Source organism: Gopherus evgoodei, chromosome 12, assembly GCF_007399415.2.
Source record: "Gopherus evgoodei ecotype Sinaloan lineage chromosome 12, rGopEvg1_v1.p, whole genome shotgun sequence".
Taxonomy (NCBI): domain Eukaryota; kingdom Metazoa; phylum Chordata; order Testudines; family Testudinidae; genus Gopherus; species Gopherus evgoodei.
This window is the reverse complement of record NC_044333.1, coordinates 15,979,353-16,002,154: the sequence shown is the minus strand read 5'-3', so window position 1 is coordinate 16,002,154 and position 22,802 is coordinate 15,979,353.

Genomic DNA, 22,802 nt, shown 5'->3' with positions numbered 1-22,802 from the left:
TCAAATGACTTTTTAGCCTAAAATAAATCCAAAACAACAACTATATCAAAAAAATTCAACTTCCAGAGTAGTTATGTTTGCTAACTCATAGCACTAAAACTTTTTAACAGTGCAATTCTAAAACTCAAAACAGGTAATACTAATACAATATCCAGACAGGGGCTGGGTCACTACAAAAAGTAATTTTCCCCCTCTTGATATTTCCCCTTCTTGTCGACTGTTGGGAATAGGCTACATCCACCCCTTTTGAATTGGCCTTGTTAGCACTGACCCCCCACCTGGTAAGGTAACTCCCATCTTTTCATGTGCTGTAATATATATACACATCTGCTTACTGTATTTTCACTCCATGCATCTGATGAAGTGGGTTTTAGCCCATGAAAGCTATGCCCAAATAAATTTGTTAGTCTCTAAGGTGCCACAAGGACTCCTCGTTGTTTTTATTAAATATACTAGAATCACAATTAGAATGAGTAATATTGTATGCCAGAATCCAAAAAATGGGCAAATTCTGACACTCTTACTCACATTCAGTAATACCATACTACTCAATCAATCCCATAGAAATCAATGGAACTAGTCATTTGAGGCTATGTTAGTCATGCTAGGTAGCACCTTACTCTACAAGTAGCCCCGCTCAGTAAAACTGCTCATGTGTGAGTACAGTTATCAGAATATGGTCCATTCTAAGGTACTGCTCAGGGTGGCAGAAAGCTGTCAAGAGCCACAATTTAAAAATAATAAAACTGTGATGCTAATAAACAACTTCTTATTACTTATATTTGCCAATAATATCCCTAAAGTCTTATAAGACTTGAAAATGAATAAGAATAATAAAAGGATAATTTATAAGAACAAATATATATATATATATATATATATATATATAAAAACCCAAAACAAAACAAAAAGTCCCACATCCAAAAAATCTCGGACCAGATTGTGAAGTTCATACTCTCACAGGTGAGGAGCTTACTCACCTGAGTAGTAAGTGGGACTATGCAGGTGATTAACTCTTCACCAATGTGAGTAAGAGTTTCACAATCCAGCCCACAAAAATTAAGGGCACACATCAGTGGAGACTGCAAACCGCATGTGATTTTTTTTTTTTTTTTGGCTAATTCCACCTATCACTGAGAATTACAAGTGATCGTTGCTAAATTGCGTAATACTAAAGAAGGGTATGATGGGGAAAATAGGCAGTGGTTATTTCTGTTGTTTGTGTTAATTATTTCAAGATAAAAGATGTTAAACTTTGTTCTCACCCAAGTGTAAATCCAAAGTTATTCCCCACCTGTTTTGAAATATGAAATTCTATGAGGACTTCTTATATTTGGATTTTATTTTGGATTAATGAGTAAATATTACAAAGTATCCCAGAGTGCCTTTAGAAAATCAATTAATATATAAAATCTTAAATTTAGTTAGGAACAGGGAAACGGTCAGCCTTTAAAAATACCTGACGTGCAACAAGTTAACTTTATGGCTCTACACAGCTCAAATCTGTGTGTCTTATTGCTAAAAAAAAAAAAAAACCCAACCAAAAAAAAAACCACACACACACTTTTTTTGGCCACTTCTTTATAATTTTCAGTTGCTCTTACCTGAAATTCTGTTGGCCAAGATTTTCCAACCTGAGTGCCTAAGGTTAGGTTTCCAAACAGGAGGATTCAGCTCCCAACAGTTCTCATTCGCTTGAAGCTCAGTCCAGATAAGTGAAAGGTGATTTGTTGACGCAGGGGAAACAGTGAGAGGAAACAGAAAAGATCTCTCGTGTTGACTGATGGGTTGGGGCCTGTTTTTGTTACTATGTTTCACAATACAGGGGTTCTACTGGAACATTGGCTACTGGTAGATACCCAGATTGGAGGCTCCATCATCATTTCGCTAGAAGGCTGTACCCTTTCCTTCACAATTATCCATATTTTTGTGACCTCCAGACTGAATTATTGCCGCAAGCTCTTTGCAAGGTTTCCCTGGAAAGCCATGGGGAAACTTCAGTTAGTGCAAAATGTAGCTGTCCACTTACCTGGGGGTGTTTCTTCTAGTATAGAGCAATCATACCTACTCTATAGAGACTCCACTGGTTTCCAGATTGCTTCAGGTGCATTTCAAGGTATCGGTATAAGTCTGATCGACCAAAGTATTTTTTAAATTACGGGTGATTTCAGCTGTCTACCCTGAGACTCCTTAAAGGGGGTCTCCTTTCAGAGGGTGTATGAGCTGCACTTATTCAAAATCAGGCCCCTCTAACTTGTATCTCAAGTTAGACACCCAAAAACTGAGGTACCCAAAAATCACTGGTAACTCTTTAAAATCTTGGCCTAAACCACTTTTTGGTTGGGGTCTTGTTTATACAAGGTAGTTTAATTTATACATATATTATACCCAGAGAGGAACAAACTTACAGTGAAATCTCATTTATTCTCACTGAATCACTGCACTATAAATGATTCCTACATATAGCAAGTTTGAGCTATTCCTATTTTTGTAGGTGAAATGTTTAGCCTTGCAAATGCTACATTTCAGAGAGGCATTGGTTGATTCCTCATGTTCAGTGACTGCTTATAACGTTTGATATAAAAAAAATCTGCTGCATTTTAAACTAAGGAAAAGAAAAAGTTTAAAATCATCAATTCAAGTGAAAGTGGTCATTCTATGAACAGTGGCCATAAACAAAAGGAAAATCTCTCTCACTTATGCAACTGGTGATTGACATTGTTCTTTTTAGGCTGACATGAAAAGAGGCTTTGGGGGTCTGGAAAGAATAGCATTTTAATTAAGATTCACAAGGGTTTGCAGTCACATAGAAGATACAAGCATGAACTGTTCTATATGGAATAATCATTTAGAATAGTATTTTTTCCCCCAAACAGATGATTCCTCTAAAGCAAAGAGGACAAGTTTGTCTAACTTTTCAGGTGTACACATTTTAAAAATACTGAGAAAAACTCAAAATTCAGAAAAGCAATATCCATAAAGGACAACAATGTGCAAACCCTAAATACATTGAAACAAGATAGTGAAAACAAAACGGTGTCTTACGCTCACATGGATTTAAGTTAACTGACGGAAGAAAGAACAAGGAAGAAGAGTTCTTGCCACTGATGTGTGGCCTTTTTGAATGAAGGGGCTTTTCATCAACAAAGTAACAGGAGATATCATCTTTCCCTGAGTAAGAATCATTCACTATTAGCACAATGTGTTATTATTGGGTTTTTTAATTGAAATGTAAATTTTGGGAACACTCTGACCCAATTTACTCCCAGGAAAAAATAAAAGGGCAAAAATCTCATTTTCAAAGCTCTACATAGACACTTCAGTATTATTAATGATTCAGCTGCGTTGCTATGTGGAGCAGACCAGTACTCTGCAGACACTATTTTACAACATTCAAAAGAGAGCACATTTACACAACACTGTCAATTGTTACATGAAGTAGCACCCTCCACATACACCCAATCTATTTCTGAGACTAAAATCATCACAATTCAATTAACAAATTTTGTCATTTTATTTGAAAAACACAATGGTGCCTCCTCTCAAACTGAAATAACCAAGAGAAAAGCTGGGTGAATCTATTTGCAAAATATAAATGCCCTTTTATTTCCCTCCCTCCAAATGCCGTTCAAGCTAAAACTGAAACTTTAAGACTCTGAAGGGTTCAGATACATTTTTGGTACATCTTGTTTCTGCAGTGGAACTGCAAATTCTTTGTTGTGGGGTAATCTAGGGTTCTCAAACTGTGGGTCAGGTTATTACATGGGGGTTCACGAGCTGTCAGCCTCCAGCCCAAACCCCGCTTTGCCTCCAGCATTTATAATAGTGTTAAACATATAAACAAGTGTTTTTAATTTAGAAGGGCGGGAGGGTCACACACAGAAGCTTGCTATGTGAAAGGCGTCACCTGTACAAAAGTTTGAGAACCACTCTAGCGAAGCCTGGAACATGCAGGTCCTGAGACAGGAAGTGTGTTTTAAAGTTTCAAAGAGGTTTTTTGTGGATTTCTCTCTAGTGAGAGTCTTATAAATATTCAAGCAGCCTAATATATGAGATAACTCACATCCAGATCGTCCAAAAAGTACATCACTGAGTTGCCGCAATTAAGAGTGCATTTGTTACCTTACAGAATGACCAGTGAGGCCTGGAACACTGCAGTACACTCTCCCTGTAATGGAGAGATGAACAAAGCCTTGAGTTTTTACACCTGGAAAGAAGGCATGGCTCTTGACTCAAGAGTTGTGGTTTCTGGGGAAATGTAGTTCAGGAATAAGGTAGCCATTTTTTCACTGTTGATCATGAGTTATCTGGTCAGTCCACTTAAAAAAAAAAGAAAAGGAATCTTTTAATTTCTACAGCTGAGAGATAAGGGGCATACTCCTCTTCTAAAACCAGATACAATGAACAGCAGGGAGTGCCTGATCATTCCAGAAGGAGCAGGAAAATTTTGGCAGTGAACATGAGCTCTGGCCTATAACCTTCTATTCTCCTCTGTAATGCAATAGATAAGACAGTAGTTAAATGGACTTCTGGCTATTTGTCTTCTGTACGTAACTAAAATTATTTTGGAATTCTTTCACCAAAATGAGGCTTCTTAAAGATACCTTCACTAGTTCCAGATTGAAATATCTCAACCTTTCACTGAAGGAGACTGTGAAGTATGACATTCATATATAACCACAAGCATTCAAAAACCAGGCCAGGCTCCCCCCCAAAATCAAGAGATTGACTTAAAGCTTATTGTTATTTTTTCAAAATAACAAATCTGGGAGTTTGGACCAAGTTTTTTTCCTCTTTGTTTTCTGCTTTTTGAGCCTTCAAGAATCATGTTTTCAAGCTTTTCTCACCAATCATGAAGGCTAGAAATGTATTTTTTTAAATAAAAGCTGATTTAATTATGTAATCACCCATCTCCGGGAAATGAGACTTCAAGAAAAACACCAAATACCAACTGAATCACCATAAAATTGTGAGAGCTGGCAACATTGTGTCCTTCCCTTTCAGTTATTATAAAAAGCTCTAATAAATCTCTCCTACCTAAAAACCAGAAATGCAAACTTGACCTTTAGAGACCTTAGAGACAATAGAGGATGATCGGGTTGGGAATCGGTAATCAGTGTACTCACCCTAGATGTGGGAGGCCTGGTTTCATGTCCCTGCTCTGCCAGGTTATTGGGTATTCTGGGGTGAGCCTCTTTCAATCTCTCCTACTGAGTTGTTCCACTTTGTACAAATAATTAAATAAGCATGTGGGGAAGACTGGGGAGAAAGAGAGCAAGTCACAGTCTCTAGACTGATTCAAGTACTCACCTGGGATGTAGGAGACCTAGGTTCAAGTCCCTGGTTCACCAATGATCACTCACCAACAGACAAAGCCAGGAGGTGGGAGGGAAGATGGACTTTGCTGCAATCCGGGAAGGTTAATTAATCAAGGCCTCAGTATAAACAAGGGAAGAAATGAGGGGCCGTCCCAGAGAACATCCTACCTACTGCTTAAACTCAAGGGAGCACCAGCCTGAAAACTTGCTCTGCTTCCCACTGTGGAATTAGTCTATGGGCAGCACGGGGTACCCTTGTAGCAATTTGGGGGTCTATCCCTAGTTACCCAAGTTAATGGGATATAAACATGCTGCTGATTGAGAAAGAAAGAAAAAGAACTGATAGATCAGAGGTTCTTCTCCTTTTTTTGTAGTGCTCTCATCTCACAGGATTGGTGAGCATCCTCTCATGCTTTCTACCTTGCACAAGCTTGTCACATCTCTCTGGAGTCTCTCTCCTCTTTGTGTATCAGCCACTAGTATATGGCACATCCCACAAACAAATGAGGGCAACCAACATTCTGTGCAATACAGAGCATATGCATGCAAGCGCACAGTAACCAATACATTACAGTAGGGCCAAACTGTGAGTTTGGGAGTGTCAGGAGGGAATCTTAGCCTTCCCTGGGAACCCCCAGGCTCTTGTGGGTTTAAATCAGGTCATAAATGTTCCTTAAAACCAAATTATTTGTGTTTTTGGGTTGAAATCTAAATAAAAAGAGAAAAAAAGATTTTGAGGGTCATCAGAAGCTGAGGAGAGAAGTTTGATTCACAATGCGTTGAGTTACACTTCTTTAAGATTTAGTCTCTGGAGAGTATTTTTTTAAAAGCAGTTTAATATTCCAGAGCAAGAGCTCAAGGCTAGTATGAATATTATTATTTGCTATTGGATGATATGTAGTGAAATCTGAGATTTTTTTTTCCCAACAAACTTGGCATTTCTGTATTTCTCTTCTAGAAAGACTGATCAAGCACTCATAACAAGAATGCACAAGGGAAAGAAAGAAGTGATGGATGGCAGGCCAGGGAGAAATAAAGCCATAAAAATAGTAAATACCTAAACGGGATTTGCTCTTTCAGTGACTCAAGCACCAAAGTTATGTTTTTACAAACCACGGCCTCATTAAACCAGAAATATGTCTGGCTCCTGCATCGCGTAAGGCCATGGAAGTCCCAAAACAAAATCTATTTATTGTTATACATTTCCCCCTTCAATTTGGCCTTTTGGTTCTGACTATGGGCCAAATTCCATCTTCTGTCCTTGGGGGTGGGGGGGGAAGAGAGAGAGAGAGAGAGAGACACACACACACACACACACACACACATGCACACACACCATTCCTTGAAGACAATGGGAGTTCCAAGAGTGGATTTTAGGAAAGAATTTTGTCTTCTAGTTTTATATTTTCAAGTTAAAAAATTTGTCTATTTTACAACTGTAGTTTTTAAAGGAAATTGAAATAAAGTTGTAATTTTGTGACAAGGGCTCAAACTCAAAACCTGTGCTGCACAGTAACTTGAAGACATATAAAAGCCAACAACCAGGCATGATACTGGGTGTTCATATTATCTCCAAAATCCAAATGTGGGTAAAACAGAAAAAACACATACAATGAAACTGTGGTCTCCTATGTCTCAATAATGGTGTATCTGGATCTGCCCATAATGAGAACTGATATAAATGAATTAAAACAGACATAATGTAGCCCTCACTCCTCTAAGCTACGTGGGAGAGAGAAGCTGAATGGTAGCTGCTGATTGGAGGGTCTCTGAACCATTCTCTCTCATTTACCAGAGTAGGGTGGCTCAGGGAAGACTGTGCTTAGTAGGGGCTTAATATCTTAAAAGGGCCTGAATGCTCTGGCTCTGATCCAGTAAAGCATTTTAAGAATCTACTTAAACTTTAAGCAAGCGAGTATTCCCATTGATTTCAAAGTGACTACTCATGTGCGTAAAAGTTAAGCAGGTGCTAAGGGCGTTCCTGGATCAGGGCCATCCCCTTGGAGTATCAGTCATTATGCACATGTATTATAGCGATGAGTTGCTATAAATATCAAAATAAATGCTACAGGAAAGTAAACAGAGGATCTGATGCAATGCTTATTGAAGCCAATGGTTGTCTTTCCACTGCCTTAAGTGAGCTTTGGGTCAAACACACATAGTAGTGCTCCTTACTGCTGTGGCAAAATGCAGGAGGTAAACACCCGTACACCACACAGGCTCGCTCCTCTACAAAGCTCTACAAAGCTACATCGTTCTTCAGAATCTCAGCTTTTTCTTTCTTTCTTTTTTTTAAAAAGCCATAACTTCCTAGCAGTTATGGTTGCAAATAAAATCTGAAAAACGTGAACTGACTTAACCAGTGCAGAATTGCCCCATTCATCTCTAGGTTAACTCAGATACCCAATGAAGATAATTTAAATGTCCACATTATTAATTACTGTCAATAGTTCAATTAATCGTGGAATTCCTCATGTAAGACAGGACGTGGAGAGTCATACATCTGTGCAGTTTGCCACTTGGGTGCCACAGAGACCGAAGTGACCTTTTGTCCCAGTCGAGAAGCAGCCAAGCAGAGTCAATGGGCATACTGAATCCTCCCCCACCCCAGAGGGTGAGCAAAGCTCAAAAAGCCCAGCAGAACTCAGAAAGAACATGTTACTATTCTGAACATCTTACAATCTACAGTGAGTGATGGCTCCTTCTGGCGAACAGCTTATTTTAGGGGCAGAGCTTAAGAGAATACCATCAGCTTTCTTCCTACATTTCACTCCTGTGGGAGGAAGGGAAGGATAGGAGCAGCATGTGTTTCTCCTACAACCAGGGAACATCAACTCATGTAGATATTTGCCTAGTTTTACAATCGGCTACATAAAAAGCACTAGCGAAGTCAGTACAAACTACAATTTCATACAGATAATGAGAAAGTAAGCAATTTTTAACTAATAGTGTGGTGTGACACATTTGTATTTTTATTTCTGGTTTTGTAAGCAAGTAGTTTTTAAGCGGAAGTGAAACTTAGAGTATGCAAGACGAATCAGACTCCTGAAAGGGGCACAGCAGTCTGGAAATCTTGAGAATTGCTGGTATAAAGGGACCAGAGACATGGACATAGCCAGCTGGCGTGGGGCTATGTCCCACTGGGTCCTGTAGCACTGAAAGACACCAGGCCCTCAGCATAATGCATTCATTCCTTACCCTATGCTTTTCCTGCACAAGTCTACTGGAAGAAGGTTCCTGCACTTCTTCCCTCAATAATTCATTCACACAAACCAGGGCAGATTTTTCCCCAAGAAATACTTGGGACCAGATTGTGAATCTCTTATTTCAACTAGTGAGCACTTACTTATATTGAAGTCATGAGTACTGTTTGTGTAGGTAAGTGCTCACGAAAAGATGTAAGGAATTCATAATCTGACCCTTGGAAGGTCTCTCTCCTAGATTTAAAAAAATCTGTAAAACAAATAAGGTAACAAGTCTATTACCTCTGTATATGAACATGCCAACATTGGTGTTTATTAAAGCAAAACCATATTGCTATTTTTCCAAAGAAAACTTCTGTACTTCAATAAATTCTAATAGATGATGTGACACAAATTAAATATTCCTGTCAGCAGGGAAGTTCAGTAAAAAGCACAACTTAAAAAAGAGAGAGAGAGAGAGAGAGAGAGAGAGAGAGCACGCTCAGCAAGCTTGGAAATCCATAGAGTAGGGATTAAAGGCTATAATCAAATTGTTTGTGCAACCATTTAGCGTCTCATTTTCTTGCTGTGCAAGCTGAGGGACTGCTTGAGACAGGCCATCTTGGAGAGTAACAAAGTGCACCAATAACTAACATGGGATTAAAAGAATATTGATAGCCCATGACAAGCTGCTTCCTGAGAAATGTTTCTTGGTCAAATAGCAGCAATCATTAAATATATGAGGGTCAGTCAATTTAATCTGCTCTTTTTATATGGATTGATTAGTTTAGTAAAGTAACAGAGCTAGGAGACAATTAATGTGACCATAGTTTTTCATGCCGTGATGGTAGCCCATCATTTTTAAAGTGACTACTTAAAAGATGATCTTCTACACTAATATATACAAGTCATACACATTTTAGCAACTGTGCACAGCACTAGTAGGGACTGAGACTATTAAGAGTTGCACTTATACAATCCAGAAAATTATTATAGAATATTTATATAGCATCTTTTATTCAGAGGGTCCCAACATGCTTTACAAACTGGACTTAAATAGTTATAATTTACAAATTGTAGTCCCAATCCTGCAACGGGTTCCACAAATCCATGCCCATGTGCAGCTCATTACAGGGTCATGCTTAGATCTAGAAACTACTTCACAACACTAATGTATCCATCACTTGCATGAAATGTGGCTACTCTTCAAAAGTGCACAGTCACATTACATGAAAATTCAAGCCATGAAGAGAAGAAGAATTCTCATGATATCCTATGGAAAATGCCTATAGAATTTAACACGGGTGAAACAAATAGGGTTCAATAGAAACTGTTTTTAAAAGAGAACAGGATTCTTCCTATAGAATTTTCAAACCCACGGGAAGCATTTAATAAATAATTATATCATGCCTAATGAATTATATAGGCTCATTTTACAACTTCTATTCAAAACTCAAATAACCTTTCCATAAAGAATAATCATTTGAAACCCCAGGATTAGGTAGGCAAACTATAATCAGAGCTAGGCCACAATACCGTAGCTAATGCCTCCATTCTTGGTGGAAAACGCCATGAAACCTTTAGTAACTAGTCAAGTCTCGGGACTGCTCTAAGCCATATTCAGTTGTCCATGGTCACAACAGACCACTCCAGCAGCCAGGGAAACTGATTCAATAACTCCAAAACTTCCTATTTCCAGACTGGCTAGAAATACTGTAGGCATGGACATTCCAGGGTTTGCTCATACTGGAGCCAGCATTTTCCTGCAAAGATCTTTCAGCACTGCACTATTCTCAGGTGTTCACCTCTTGGCCCTCTGACAGTTGTTTGACAGATGATGCAAATTGCCTGGCACACATTTTAAAGTTGGACATTTAAGAAAACAAATTACAGCTGACGTCTTTGACGTAATGCTTTGTGACATCAATAGTTAAGGAGAGTGACACTGTCGGAAAATAATTTAGGTTGAAAGCTTTTGGAATGGTTCATGTTCCAAGGTGACTTTGCACTGTAGTTTGCTACTTTTATAAGTGATTCGTGATACGCTTTCTGGGTGAGATGCAAAGTCCATGCAGATCAATAATTGTTTCCATAGACTCCCAGGCATTTTGGATCAAGCCCTCAGTGAGAAGGCAATCTCACAACATAGACCATTCAGCAAAAGAAGGCGTTCTTACAAAATCTGATCTCACAGTCAGTCCCTCACTATTTCTTCCTCTAGTATTGGTAGCTGACCCTATATTTCCAGGTTCCTTCTTTGATTTTAAAGGAGAGACAGGCCCGCCAAGAGCAATTCCAGGCCCCAGGGCAGAACAGTCAAAGGGTGCTCTTCTGGCACAGCCAGGGCTTCCACGTGCCCGCCCGGCTGCCTTCACCGCCCCCAATACCACCCCACATGCATCTACAAGCCCTGCAGACCACCCGGGCGATTTAAAAGGGCCTGGGGCTCCTAACTGCCGCCACTGCTACTGCAACAGCAGTGGTCAGGAGTCCTGGGTCCTTTTAAATTGCCTGGGAAATCACCCCCTTTGCCTGCTCCCCTTCCCAACGGCCTTCCTTCCGCCCGCCCCCCCCCCCCAGTTGGCAGCAGTTGGCAGGCCTGAGGAGAGAGCTTTTCTTTGGGCTGCAATTAGAGAGACAAATGCCACCTATTTGCTTCAATGGGCTGGGGAACTTGATAGGGCCAGCAGTGAAGGGGGAGAGTCCCAGCAGCAAGGGACATACTGAGGGACACCAGGTAGATTCTCCCCTCAGATGTTTCTGGCACTGACTGGCCACCAGAGTGAGGGGAAAAGGGTACTGGTTGGCCAGCAATTCCCAGCTCCCAGGATTTAATCTGGAGTAGGAGCCATGGGGAGCCTCTTTTGGCTCCGTTCCAGCATCCCCACCCTACCCATCCTGAACTAGGAATGGGAATCCGGTCTGACAGATGCTACAGGTCTAGTCGATTGCCCCTTTGGAGGTCAGGAAGGAATTTGTTCTCCCGTGGGCCAATTGGCAAAGGACTAGAAAGTTTTTCACATCCCTCATAACACTTTCAAGGCACAGTGGGTTAAATAGCGATGTGTTTAGTGCTTAACATATGTACTTGGGTTGAGCTGTTAATTTGTCACAACTTGTGGCCCACAAAAGGATAAAATATTTCCCAGAGATAAAAGACCTGGGCTTTTGGTGATGAGCCTTGGGCTCATGAGATAGGATGAGACTTGGTAGCCCTCGCAGGCCAAGGTCTCCACCCTTCTGCACCCTCTGTTCTCCATGCATGAGGCAGAATGCTAGGACTCAGAGACAGCAGAATCCGGGGGTGGGGGAGGGGGGAAGGTGGTAGGCTGAGGAGACCCATCCCGTGTCATGGGTTGTATTGTAATGAACCCTCTAACCCCCACAATGGGACGAGTTAAATGCCTGATATAGGAGAGAGTGTAGGTAATGGGGTAGCAAACCCCTTCCCCTCATGTTAAAGTTTAACAAAAGTTGCAGCCTGACACTTAATTCCTTACATGTGTTTGTCCTTATTTTGCCACTGTTTCCACTTTAAGTACACCATGAACACTCATGCCTCATCTTTTAACCCTGCAATAAATTTTTTAACTTTCTAGTACCTCTGTAGGTCTTGATCTTTTCCCGATCAGTTTGGTAGGGAAGGAGAAGGTGAGAGAGAAAACAAAGATGGATCATTGATGTTATGCAGGTTTGAAGCAATTGACATTATGCTATGCTGGAGGCACCCTTTTGATGTGCAGTACCTTGCCCCAAAGACACTGGACAACACAGCTGCAGAGCTGGTAATACGGTCCTCTGGTTTTGTCAATGAAGCAAAAAATCTGGAAGAATGAGACCAGAATAGAATCTATGAATTTAAAATCTCACTACAGATTCTCCAGGTTATTTGAGATTATAATTGAGTTTTGTCTCAGAACAGAAGCCAATTATAATGAGGTTAGGGAATGTAAAGTATCTAAGCACATATGTAGCCTATGTATACTAGCTTTGGCTCAGTTAAAACACTGCATGAGATCAGAAGGTCTTCAGTATTGAAAGAGAAAATGACATCAAAGGACCTGATTATGATTTACTCTATGCCTCTTTACACTGTTATTATATGTAATTATATGTTACACTGTTACTGTATATATGTTTTATATAAAGGTTCTGTTGAAAGCAATGAAACTGCACACAGTGCAAGTTATTACTCAGTGTGAGGAAGGTTTGGAAGAACCTGGTCAGAGTAAGGTATGCAGTTTACTGGAGCCGGGGGGAAGAATACACAATGTGGCTGAGTTAACATTGATGTTGGAACCTTCACTTTGGTATCCTTGACTGTTTGTGGTTTACTTTGCATTAAATTGTTTAATTATTTATCATTTCCAAAGAGCATACAACTTTCTGTTACAGCTTATTGAAACAGTGAAAAGCAAAGATTTCACATCAGGTGGTTTAGGATTCTTCATGCTAAAAACTTAGCTGAGATTGCACTGGGATTGCTGTCCTCTATTGAACATGAAGACATTATCCCTGGCATGAAATGTGAAACACATACCAGAACCGACCACCGACTCAGCCATCATCCAGTGATCATTTTGAGTCATTACGCTCCAGCAGCAACTCTGCCTACAGCATCAACCCCTTGCCCCACATAAAAGAGATTTAGCTAGCCCAGGAGACTAAGGCAGATAGTTAATTCCACCTCAGTGGAAAGGACAGTTACTAAAAGGGGAAGCAAAAGTGGAAGAGAAAAATAGTAAGATTGTGGTAATCTCCCCAATGTCACCAAGAAACATGCAAAAAGTAAATTGACTGGGCTATAGTCAGTAACTATGTCTTGGATGCATATCGAGGTCGCTAATGTAGCCCGATGACCAGACCACATTGTACAGGAAATAAACGTGTCTTCAAGTCTGTTCACCATCCTCTGCCAACTTATTAAAGATGTTCAATACAAAAATCTCGGCCTGGTTTTCATTTTAGTTTTGCAGTTCTCCTTAAGGGTATTTAAAGTATGTCTACAAAAGAGTAAATACTTCATGCACAAAAATAAAAACCAATTGGAACCTGTTAATTCTGCCTTTTAATTTCTTGTTTTCCCTAGACCCTTCTTATTTTACTTTTGTTTCATTTTACACCAAACCTAACTACACAGTCCTTGCTCAGGCAAAACTTCCATTGTTTTCAGAGGAAGTTTTGCCTGAGAAGTGACTGCATGACTGGATTTCTTGTGTGACCTAAATATTTCCCAGAATTGTTCTTGGGACAGGTTTTCCTATTGCCCATAAATGAGATTTTTTTTTAATAAAGAAATAAACAAATGTGGAAATATTTTAGGTTTTGAATTTCAAAGACAGAAGTCATCATTCTTTTAGGCAGGTGTGCCTTTCTTGGCAGCTGCTAAAGATTAGCAAATTACAAGTTCAGGATTTTTTTTTTTTAAATATGGCTAAAGAATAAAATCTTTAGTCTGGCAATTTGAAGTCAAACGGCCACAATGAGCACCTGTTGAGAAAGCCCATTATTAGAAGCTGGGGGTTCTGGGTGAAAAGATCACTGTGAATTAATTTTGATTGCTTCACAAAACTCTGCATAACAAATGGTCTCTCATGGGGGTATCCAGGGACTTCCATTTGAAGGGGGGTGGGAGATTTTGTTTCTAGGAAGGTAATATAATCTCTGCAGTGACATTAAAACACATCAGTGGCTGCACTTGCCTGAGTCCCTCTCCTGAAACAGATTGTATGCACTTAGGTTACCAGGTATTATGCTTTGGGAGGGGAAAGAGAAACAACTGATATCAAAATCTTTTCTAAAGGATTAGCTAAAAAGCATATGGTCAGAGATCCATGACTCCTGGATTGTTAAAGCAGTTATCTACTTATATGTTTCATCCACAGGCATATTTTTCTATGTGCTGGACTGTTACATTAATTGCTGAAGTGAAAAAAATATCAAACCATAAATTAACAAAATAATGCAGCAAGTAAATATTTTTCTAGAAAGTAACATATTCTAATAGGGATATTAGCAATGATACAAAGAGAATGGATATCTAGCAAATATTTATCGCTACTGAATATTAAACAGCGATTTCTTCTCTTTCTGAAAAGAGTCTCCATCTGAATTATGCAAAAATGCTACCTGTCTGTCATTTCCTGATTAAATTTAAAGCCATGCTTCCCATCTGTTTGTGCAAATGAAAAGAGTAATATTCTATCAACTACTTTGTATGACCACTTTACTTAAGAGTTTCCTGCAAAATGATCTCATTCTTTTTTAGAACAAAAAGAATCACCTGAAAGCTCTATGCTCTTAGCTAATAATAACGATTTGATCAACTTTATGCTTCAGTTGTCAACACTTGACCATTAATACTACACAAGTTACAAGGTTCACTAATCCTCTAGCCAAAAGGAAGCAAAACTGACTTCCAAAATGCAAAAGCTACAAAAGTTATTTACATATGAAGATGAAAAAAAAGCCCCAGATGTGTCATATCCTGCCTTCATTTTATATAAGTGATTCTGCTTTGAAAGTTGTATCATACAGTCTACACTGGGGTCCTGTCTACACTGGGGATTTCAGCTGCATCTACGCCAGGCCTTTGGTGTGTTTGAATTCCACATTGCTACAATGGGCCTGCATCATCCTCACTGAAGTCAATGGGGGGTTTGCCACTATTTTAAGAGCAGGATTGGGCGCAGTATTTCTGTTCATTAAACGTATCACTTAATTAATCCTAACCATGGGTCGGATCCTGCATTTCACTCACTCCTGATATCAGTGGGGAATTTTGCATTAAGTGAGGCCCATGGTTTTGGACTGAATAGCAAAGGTCTCAGCCTCCAGGCTATTAAGGCACCTCTCTTTTACTCTGGCAGGGCAGAGGAGCACAAAAGCCTGGATACTTGAACAGAGAAACCCTGAGGCTACTCTAATGCATGCCAGAGGCCAGCCCAGCAGCTGGAAAGCCCCAAGATAGGAAGACAGAAAAGTGGCTTAACACCACTATTGCAGTTCTCAACCCTTCCTGAGCTGTGCCAAAGCAGGGAGAAAGGTGGAAACCTAATTCAAGACCATTAGGGAAGGGATGAACTGAAGGATCTGCACAAGGGTGTTTTCCCTGGCCTGATCCTTTCCTCATTCCATCCTGCTTTCTTCGTGGCACTGATGCAGAGTGAGCCTTACAGAGTTAGGCCCAATGCCATGCAGGGGCATATATACCCAACCCCTTATGCAGCAGAACAGCACCAATCCTGCTGCTTGTGGAGCCTCCACCTCTACCAATGTGGGAAATGGGTATGTCACACACTGCTTCTGTAAACACTGGAAGTAGAGAAAAACCAACAGAGGAATCTATAACAAAAACATGATTTTTCTCTCGCCTCATTTCAGTACTTGTTTTTGTTTTAAGTTATGCAAATAATAAAGTAAGACAAGTGCAGACATACAGATGTTGGGGAAAAACATGGCCCTTGGCAATATAAAGTGACTATGAGTGCGTTATTAGTGAAAACTACCGGAGAAGCTTTGCAAGGAACAGACTCCAAACTTGGGAGGGGTTACACGGTTCATATGACTAAATAACATTAACTTAAGTGAAGGGTATGCACTAGACACACAAAGTGACATACAGGGCCAAAGACTGCTTTGCACCCCTGTATTGAGGTCAACGGGGCTGCACAGTGTTAGCCAGAGCATAATTCTCCCTAGCATGACTATTTGAACATTTATCAAACTTTGAAGTCTATCAAACATCTTTTTTTAAGTAGCATATATATTAATTCCCTCACTGTTTCAAAGTCTCTTCATCAACATCTAATGACAGTCACAGAGCAATGAAAACAAGTAACCAGGAAAATATTCCAAACAACTTGTTTTAATTAAAAAAAAAAAAAAAGAATAAAAGAACGCTACTCCAAATAAATGGCCCTCCAATTGTATTACAAATTGATTTAAAAAGCAGAGCATTTAAGGCTTTATTAGAAAAATATGAACAGTAGGAAATATGTAAACACATCCCTCTGTTTCTTTTTCACAAACAAACTACAAATCTCCAATGTTGAAAAGTTCTTCCTTAAGTTAATAAAATCTGTCAGCTTCCATAAGGGTTGATTGGAAGAAAGTCCACAGGTGCAGTATTCTGTTGTTCACAGCTTGGGAAGTCAAGGCTTATAATAAAAAGCCTTCTGTGTTATGGTCCTCCTTCCCCATCAATTCACATCAAGTATTATTAGAATCATCTGCCACCTCAGTGCTGCTTCCTCTGTGCTCAAACTGCAGAAGCAACAGTGACATTTTACTGCTCTGCAGGTGCTGCTGTGTGTGGTCATGAACACATAAGTGTGGCCTGCTATTGTTCTCCAGTAGCACTTTGATCTCAAGCACAAAAAGCTGCATAGCTGGATGCCCTATTCATTTGTATGCTGGGTTTATCTGGGTAAGAGAAAGAAGAGGTGACATGAGATGGGCAATCCATAATATTTATTTCAACAACTGCTTCAAATCTTTTTAAACATCATAAGAACATGGCTCATTAAACTACAACAGCCTTGAAATTGTGTTATAAAACCACAAAACAAAAATCAATACATCTGCTGGAAAGGAGGTAATGAAATATATCGAGTTGACTGAAAAGTGGTTTGTATGAATCATAATATTATTATGTACACATAACTTCTATTTCCAATACTTAAAGTTAACAAACTAGGGAGTGCTTTCTTCTCCATCACTTAAACAGGGGCTGCAAGGTAAAGGTTTATCAAAGTTATTTTCCAAAGCCCTTCCTTCTGCTATAAATAACACTGGGGAGGAGGGGGCTTAGTAAAGGGAGATCAATTCAACACATATTTGCTATCTGAGCTTCAGCTGTTGTCGTATTACTTCACAGTCTAATCAATACTCTGCTCCATAAGGGCAAAGGAAAAAGCCACAACATCACCCTGATGAGTCACTGTAGGTTTATTACTGGACTAAAAGCATGCAGTGTTTCTAATCTTAATAAAGATTATTTTTGGTAGCAGCATCTTGGCCACTATTAAACACTGTAACCCTCCTTCTAACATCTTGTACGAGGACTTCAGTTGTTTTCCATTTGCTTTTCAGCTGTGTTGTATGAACGCTTCTAAAAGCAACCCCCAAATAATCACCCAGGAAATGATTCAGAATTCTTTTTTCATTGACTTTAAATTGAAGTTATCACTTTCCCGGTGAATTCAAACAAAGATGATTTTTTTATCTTTTAACACATAGGGAAGCAGGGATATTGCTATAAAACCCAATCACTGAGAGGCTTGGGGATGGAGGTAGGGGAGGGGAGAGTCTGATGATTAAATCATCCAGATCCCCAGATGGAAATGTTGCTTTATCACCCATGCATTACACTGTATAATCTGTAATGCTTAAAAAAAACCAAGACAATGCAGCTGTGAGATGCCTCTTTCTTGGTCTTTGTTGGGTCTCACATCCTGGGGCTTCTTCAGATGTTCTCCCTTCCTGGGGCTACCTTGCCATTCCGTGTTAAAGCTACTGATGCATCTGCGGCTTGAGAACTGAATGGTGCACACACCTCTTCTGCGTCTGATAACAATCCCATGCAAAGGTGATTGGCAGATCATAAAATGGGAACCCAGTAACGTATTGTGGAGCAGAGTGACAATTTGCCTTTATCAAGCACCTCTGACTGCTTCAGCTGCACTCTGCCAACTAATTCAGCGGTTCTCAACTAGGGGTACATGTACCCCTGAGGGGTATGCAGAGGTCTTCCAGGGGGTACATCAGCTCGTCTAGATATTTGCCTAGTTTTACAAGCTACATAAAAAGCACTAGCAAAGTCCGTACAAGCTAAAATTTCATACAGATTGTTTATACTGCTCTATATACACTATACACTGAAATGAGAACACAATATTTATATTCAAATTAAATTTATAATTATATGGTAAAAATGAAAAAGTCAGTAAATTTGCACTAACTGTGTGCTGTGACACGTTTGTATTTGTGTGTCTGACTGTGTAGCAAGTAGCTTTTAAGTAAAGTGAAACTAGGGGTATGCAAGACACACCAGCCTCCTGAAAGGGGTACAGTAGTCTGGAAAGGTTGAGAGCCACTGCACTAACACATCTTTGCCGAGACTTATTCTAACATTCCAAACGGCTTCACGACTCAAAGAGCCAACTCGCCTGCCCCTGCAAACAACCGCCAGAGTACTGATTTCCATTCCCTCTAACTGTGGCATTTACCCTGAAAGATATACTGGCTTCTGGTGAAAGGGAGAAAATATCCAGTCTCTGACTAGTGATATGTTTATAGTTCACTACCTCACAACCCAAGAGGACTAAGAATGGGAGATTTACACCATTTGCACTTAATTCAAGCCCTGGTAAGTCTTGTGGTACTAGGACATCAATATTTACAGAAAGGATATTTTTGGTCATTTGTAGAGATTTCTGAACCGTGTTAGTAATAAAGTTCCTCTTTCTCGAAGTTCTGTACAGTTGGATTTAAGCTACCAAGACACTTGGCTATTACATAATAATATACACTTTAAGCGTCTCTAAAACATAGGTAGAATAGTTTGCTGTAGCCTCTACGGCAAGTACGGAATGATACATAATGGCGAAGGGTGGTATAAAGACTGGTTTGACTCACAAATGCATAACCACAACCATGACTCATCCTGGTAAAAGAAATGATAAAACTTTGTCTCTGATGATCTTAAAGTACTTTGTATAAACATAACAGGGCAAGGTCAACAATATTAGGGGCTCCCTCTGGACCCACACACTTGGGTTCCCTCCCTGGAGAAAGCCTCTTGCTGGGGCACCATCATTACTAGGGATGGGGAATGATCTCCTGCTGGGACACCACCACCTCTGCGTACAGGAGGGAAGCCCTAAAGGAAGCTTCACATTAGGAAATCACCACCCACAGCAATAGATAAGGGCATAAGGAGGCCTCCCTTATGGGTGACATTAACTATACAGCTGGAAGAAAACATTAAGGAGCACCCCACTTACAGGCAGCATCAGTCACAAAGGCCCCCTTGCAGACACCATCCCTGCCCCCAAATCCCCTCATGTTCTATGGAGGGGGTGGGGAGAAAGCAGCCATTTACACTGACTAAGGACCCGCACTGCACACTCGAAGAGGCCTCCCTCCTGCAGGAGGCTCAGCAACTCAGTCCTTCTCCTAGCACGTGGAATGAGGAGCTGCCTACGGTCCTGCTCAGTACGAGATAGCACAGGGCCACCTGCTGGCACAGTTTGTTCCACCTGTCAGAAATGGCCCTGTGGTGATGCGTAAGGGTCAAACAGCTACCACTTCACCTCCTGAAACCCACCTACCCCTGGAGTAGAATCCAATCGCTGTTTAAAAGTGCAGAGCAACATTCACAAAAACGTTCTGGACAGGAAGTGAAGAACTCTGTATCCAAATACAACTGAGGAGGGCTTTAAAGCGGCATTCAGATTTGCTAGAAAACCAGGATTAACTGCTTTAAAAAAACCATACACACTGAGATGTGAATCTCAGCTACAGCTAAACTGAATTTGGACTGGGCACTGTGGGGAACAGACTTGGCTTTATGCCACCTTTGTACCTCTCTGATTCTGTAGACCACCAGAGAGGTCCCAATGCAAGCTAGAGTAGTTCTATATGCTTCTCTAACAGCTGTCACAGCAGCCTAGTCTACTCCAGTCATAATCTTCCATACTTCTTCCACGCCAGTTGCACCTTTGGCATGCCCTAGGCTGGGGACTGCAAGGAGGAAAGCAGGTGATCATTCTGCTGTCCTATGCCACCCAAGGACACCCCTATGCTGAGGGCCAGTTCCATCTGCAATGTGGCCTTATTATGCTAGCAGAGCCTGTTAAAGGGGCCATAGCAGAACCCAGATTCAGGACCAGTATCTTTAATGACCTTAACTGGTCAGAGCTTCAGTTTTTACATCTCATCTGAAAGACAGCATCTCCGGCAGCCACTATGACTATCGTGCTGGAGCACTGGTTCTGCAGAGACTCAAGGGAAAGGTCAACTTCTGAATCACCAGCACTACTATCTGCAGCATACAGATATGCTTCGGAGGTCTCCAGTCCAAGTACTGAGCCCTTCCAACCATGCTTTGCTTTTACTATGTAATGATACAGACAGTAGGTGCTACAGCTGCAGGCTATTGATATTTAATCTTTAATTTATTGTTACTTTATTGTTTCCTATAAATTCTCATGTCTTTCACATGCTGCTGCTAAGACCTCTGCCATTAATTGTTAGTCTTGCATAGAGCAATAACTCCACTCCAGACAAAGAAAACCCACTCGTAGTCACCAAGAGAGAGAGACATCACATCACCACAGGATTCCCTTCTTATACCAAGCCTTGTACAGTTAATAATTATACAGCAACTTTGTCTGTTTAAGGTCAAATGCCTCCCCCACTGAAGACCGCCATGTCAACATACAACAGCCTTCACTGGAACATTAAGGGCCAAGAGTCCAATACGCTGAGCTTCCTACAGTTACATTATCTGACTCCGCTTGAATAAATCATGACTCAAAATCAGCAGCATCTCACTCACCCCTGCATATATGCAAACCCTAGCCCTACAGGAAGTTCAATCACTCTGCTAGTGTTTATTTACTAATAATTTTTTTGATCAGAGTCACAGGACTGAGCTCCACCTGGACCTAAGCTAGCCACTGCTGTGGAATTTGGGGCTGACATTTTCAAAGCTGACTGATATTCAGTGCCTCATTTTTGGGTAACTAACAGGAAACACTCGTAAAGGAGCCTGAATTTTACATAGCAAGTGTTCAGTGCTTTCTAAAAATAAAGGTCCCTTTTTGGTTTCCCAGGATGAGTACCCAAAAACAGAGATGTTACCAATTACTAGTCACTCTTGAAAATGTAGGCCAGGAGCTTTTTGTTGCCCAGGTTCTTAATTTTGTTTTATTCTTGTTGCTATTGTTCTCAACATCTCATTTTTCAGATATGAAAAAAAGCACTTTGAGATAAGTAGCTCATAAAACCAGGACTTTATGCTTCTAGCTGACAATTACTTCAGACTCCTGATGAAATTAAACCCATTCTGCTTTGTTTCTCTTTGTTTCAGGAGGGCAGTGGGGAAAAGAAAAAGCAGCAGCGAATACCCACCGTCAGGCAGAATGCACTGACTCATATTGGAAGTGGCCGGTGTTGGAATGGCTAGCTACACAAGGTTATCCTTTCAAACCAGACAAGGCTGTCACTACTATGGGAAGTGATAAGGATGGGCAATGAGTTCAGTAAAACTGAGAGAAGCCCCTATCCTACCAAAGCATTTTAATAGTTCTGAAATACTGAGCATTCATTTTCCTCAGTGCTAGTTTCTAGCACTGAGAAGAGAATAGGCATAACCTTGGCTGCATTCCCACAATGCCCCAGCGAATACAGCTTCACCAGTGCAGTGGTATCATAATTTGCCGCTGGTATAATAATAGTAATACCTGTCTCTTGTATAGCACTTTTTAATTAATAAATCTCAAAGTAAGGTATCATTATCCCCATTTTATAGATGGGAAAACTGAGGCCCAGAGGGGGAAGTGATTTGCCCAAAGTCACCCAGGAGGCCAGTGACGGAGCCGGGAATAGAAGCCAGTTCACCTTGACTCCAACTCCAGTGCACAATCTACTATGAAACACTGCCTCCAGCAAATTACTATTTCTGTTATTCCCCCCTGCCCCAGAAAAAGCGGGGAGGAATTGTGATGACAGCTCTAGTTCTACATTGTCATACTATACACTCTAACCCAGACATTTTGATAACCAAATATTTTGCCTCACAATTAGATATTAAAATCCCATCTGCTTAGTTTTATTGTTACAGTCACCAAATAATAAATCTGTGGGGAATAAAGTGAAACAATAAAAAAAAAAAAAACCACCTGTAGTCCAGACCAAAACTCATTTGTGATAAACATCACTTAAACTGACAAACTATATTCCTGTTCTCCTCAAGGCACAGAGCGCAATAAGTATTGCCTCTTTGTCGGGTCTGAGCGAGTGGTATTTGTATTATCCACAAGGAGAACTTTGTATCAGATTGTGGTTACATCCAATAGCTCAGGGAAAGGTACAGTAATCTCTTGAGATGCTTCACAGAAATAGATGGTAAAACTGGTTCTCACAAATACAATAAAAAATTTAAATGCACATAAAACTACTTTGGCTTTTAAACTGCATTCATCATAGTTACTTTCCCTGATAACTTACAACCATGGGGAGCTCGCAGGCAGAATGCTGCCAGTTGTTCATGTGAAAGAGACTTTAGGAGGGTTGT